Source organism: Lineus longissimus, chromosome 17 (genome assembly GCF_910592395.1).
Source record: "Lineus longissimus chromosome 17, tnLinLong1.2, whole genome shotgun sequence".
NCBI lineage: Eukaryota > Metazoa > Nemertea > Pilidiophora > Heteronemertea > Lineidae > Lineus > Lineus longissimus.
Window position 1 is genome coordinate 4514479 of NC_088324.1, and position 4300 is coordinate 4518778.

The 4300-nt window shown below is 45.0% G+C and overlaps 1 long non-coding RNA gene across 2 annotated transcripts; it reads left to right on the plus strand.

Moving 5' to 3' along the window:
• The first annotated feature begins 755 nt into the window (after positions 1-755).
• On the plus strand, positions 756-3071 carry LOC135501879 (uncharacterized). 2 transcript variants are annotated; one of them, XR_010449661.1, is made up of 4 exons: positions 756-819; positions 2211-2289; positions 2554-2651; positions 3059-3071. It is a non-coding gene; the product is annotated as an uncharacterized LOC135501879 (long non-coding RNA). The 2 variants fall into 2 exon arrangements; XR_010449660.1 differs by lacking the exon at positions 3059-3071 and adding an exon at positions 2786-2840.
• The last annotated feature ends 1229 nt before the right edge of the window (positions 3072-4300 follow it).

Genomic DNA, 4300 nt, shown 5'->3' on the forward strand with positions numbered 1-4300 from the left:
GCTATTTTGATATCGTCATTATGATCGCTCCGCCTGTTCGCGTGGTGGCGTGGTGGTCGCGTGGTGCCTGTGGTGGCGTGGTGCAAATACCGCCTGCCAATCCCATATCTTTGGTGTGTAATCAATCCATCAAGAAAGTTAAAGAATATCGAAACGTGGCAGTGATGCTAGTCTCGGACAATGCTCGAATTCGCAACGCACTGATTGGGAAGTGTGGTTAGAGCAAGACTACCTATCTTTTAATAGCTGGCAGCACAGTCAAGCTGCCTGTTGCTGGTACTATTACTGTAAAATCGGTAAGGAAACGTCGTGACTTTGGAATGTATCTACATGTAATGAGATTGACTGTTCTTCTTTCCATTGTTCAAGAGCAATAAACTCATTAAAGAAATTATCAAAATTATAAATTTGACTGTAAACCTATTCCCTGAGGCTTGATGATATGGGAGGCCTTCCTTGTACCCTTTCATCGAAATATAGGTGCGGCAACTGATATTCAATTTAGATTAACAACCTCCAAGGCTATTGTTATTTAGCGGTCCATACTCTATTGCATTGCAAATTGGCTTGGGCGACGGTGGGCCAAATGGTATTTGGCTAGCACGTGGTAAATTAAAATTTGTGTCACGTGCTTTTGTTTACAAATAAACAGCGCCACCCATCGGTGACCTGAGACACCGGTTGTCTTTGGTGCTGTGTAAACAAAGTGACATTTTCCGCAAATAATATAGTTTGCGTAATTCAATCCGTCCAAGATGTCACAAGGACGGTTGGCCCCGATGCGGGGGCACACGTTAATGCCTATCTGGAATACAGAAGGTAGGTTTTAATTGACTTGAAATCTGCTGTCAAAATGATGTGTTTTTGGCTCACCTGTGAGCCTTTACCATCACGCAGCGTCCGTCGTCGTCCGTCGTCGTTAGACATGGGTGGCACGTTTTGTTACCGCTAAAGCCACTGAACTGAAACTTAGTACACATGTACCCCTTGGTGACCACTACTCAGAGACCAAAATGCGGTCTCATATGTTTCACGGTTTGGCCACCAGGGGGCCAAAGGTAAAAAATGAAGAAATGCGTTTTCTCCCTTATTACTGGTCCGAAAAATTTGAAAAAAATATGGTAGGTACTTCTACTAATGGGACATCACATATCCTCCGGGTTTTTGATTTGACCTAATTTTCAAGGTAAGATAGGTCAAAGTTCGCCGATGGCACCGCTGTTAGTCAATGGTGGCACGTTTTGTAACCGCTGAGGCTATTGAACTCAAACTTGGTACATATATACCCTTGGGTGACCTTTACTCAGAGACTGAATCGTGGCGTCATACGATTTACGGTTTGGCCAATAGGGGGCCAAAGGTCAACAATGAAAATATGCGATTACTCGCCTACGTCTGAAAAATTTGAATAAAATATGGCAGGTACTTCTTGCAGTGTTACATCATATATCCTCCGCATTCATTTTTTGGCTCACCTGCCCCTTTTCATCCCCCCCCGACCCACCCACCCCTGACCCCACCCCTGACCCCACCCCTGACCCCACCCCTGACCCTACCCCTGACCCCACCCCTGACCCCACCCCTGACCCTACCCCTGACCCTACCCCTGACCCCACCCCTGGCCCTACCCCTGACCCCACCCCTGACCCCACCCCTGACCCCACCTCCTCCCCTCCTCCTCCTGATATATACAGCTTTACCAATGTCAGAATCACTGACTCCATAGCCTCCCCTTTGACACAGGTGAGCACATGGTCCCTGGACCATTTCATTTCTACAGTGTGTGCCCCAAAAAATCATCTGGATCTGAGTGGATAATAGGCCTACAGGGTGTGTCATCAAAAATGCCACTAACTTATATGTTCAAAGGAGCGAGTTCAATACTGTGACTGTCTCCAAGTGAGACAAACAAAACACTTATCCAAGATTGTCTCCAGTCCAAGAAAGACACCAGCAAACCCTCGTCCAGATTGTGACTGTCTCCAAGTGAAACACACAGACACTGGTCCAGATTGTGACTCTGTCTCCAAGTGTGACACTCAAACACGCATCCAGACTCGGACTGTCTCAAAGTGAGACACACAAACACTCATCCAAGATTGTGACGATTTACTAAAATCACAGGTCACAGCGATGAAAAATCACTTGTTTGCTGGATGTTTTCTTTTAACTTCCGTACCATCCAAATCACACGTTTTGAATCTTTTCAGAATTGTTGGCGATGATGATGGGGGTGTCATGATGTCACCTGAGGACTTTGAAGACTACCAGAGAAGAGTTCTGCCAATGGTAGGCATAGAACTCTGCTGGTTTTCATTTATATCATCTAAGAACTCTTTGTAAACAATAAAAAGAAAAACATGTATTAGCGAGTTTAATGTTTTGAACATTACCCAGTTAACAGTATCTCAGATTCTCAGTTTACAGCAGTCAATCTGTCGGACTGCCAACCTTTCGTTCCAGTTCAGCACTGGCCTTAAGGAAGCAAAATTTATCTGCTCGAAGTCAAATTCTATATCACAACATATTTTTATTTGGGTGTTATAATTTCAGCGTCAAAAGAACCGCCTGTATGTCAGCTGGTATTCTCCACCGACTGGTATCGACTGCAAGCTGGTTGGCCCAGAGATGCCATGCTTCTGTACTCACAGGTTTGTAGTCCGACTTAGAATCAAACTGGTGATCTCAGACGTACAGTCTCATCTACTGCGCCACTCCCAGATAGCCCGAAAAGTCCAGGATGCCAATTTTAACAAAATGACAGAAGTGTAACCTTCTCTTCCAGATATAAGCAACACAAAACATACTTTGAAACAATCCCGGAGGCCCGCCCCATCCTTCAGCCGTGCAAAGTCTGTGGCTGCCGCTGTAACTCGTACAGCTACGTCCCATCCCGCTGAATGGCTCTCAACTAATCAGGTGCGGCTGTAAAAATTACTCAGATGATTTCACTGCATTGGCTCATCTTACATTGAAACAAATGGCTGCAATGGATAGCTTGAACCCAAAAATCTATCTCTAGACACCAACATCAACCACCTAGCTGAATTGGTTGCAGAGGTACGGAGCCCTACAAGTATTGGCGGCCATCTTGGATCTCACTGCATTGGCCTATCTCACATTGAAACTGATGGCTGCAATGGATAGCTTGACCCCAAAAACCTATGTCTAGACACGAACATCAACCTCCTAGCTGAAATGGTTGCAGAGGTACGGAGTCCAACAGGTATTGGTGGCCATCTTGGATTTCACTGCATTGGCCTATCTTTACATTGAAACTGCTGGCTGCAATGGATAGCTTGACCCCAAAAACCTAGGTCCAGACACCAACATCAACCTCCAAGCTGAAATGGTTGCAGAGGTACGGAGTCCTACAGGTATTGGCGGCCATCTTGGATTTCACTGCATTGGCTCATCTTACATTGAAACTGATGGCTGCAATGGATGGCTTGACCCAAAAACCTATGTCTAGACACCAACATCAACCTCCTAGCTGAATTGGTTGCAGAGTTACAGAGCCCCTATAGGTATTGGCGGCCATCTTTGATTTCACTGCATTGGCTCATCTGACATTGAAACAAATGGCTGCAATGGATAGCTTGACCCCAAAAACCTATGTCGAGACACCAACATCAACCTCCTAGCTGAATTGGTTGCAGAGGAATGGAGCCCTACAGGTATTGGTGGCCATCTTGGATTTCACTGCATTGGCCTATCTTACATTGAAACTGATGGCTGCAATGGATAGCTTGACCCCAAAAACCTATGTCTATGGGGACCTATGTGAGTTTTAGGTCCTACGTACAGGTCTCGAACTTGTAAAATCTGTAACCAGGCCTCCAAATTCCATTATGATGATGAAGAGATTGCCCCATACTTGGGAGACTGTTTTGAAACCTTCGCTAATTTTGGAAGATCGGTGCCTGGCTATTTGGTTTTAAAAACCCTATTTTTTCCCATCAAAACAGCACCTTCCAGGATTTTTTAGTTGGCCGCAGCCATCGATTTGCACTAAATCTAGTATGTATCAACTATTTGATCACATGTGTGTCATGTGACGTCCTTCTTCCTGCGGGAATTTTGACGTTTATGCTCTTTCTTTAGACAAATTCGCGAAACTCTTATTTCATAGTCTGCTGATCAGCTGCAAGTGCTATGGCATACAAGAATAACCATGAGTGGTGATATTATCCTCTTTATCACTGTCGACACTTCCATTGCAGAAGAGGCAAGCATTCATCATACAATGAAATTGAAAAGATTCTGCAAGGGGAGGAGCATGTGACTGGCTCTGTCTTGA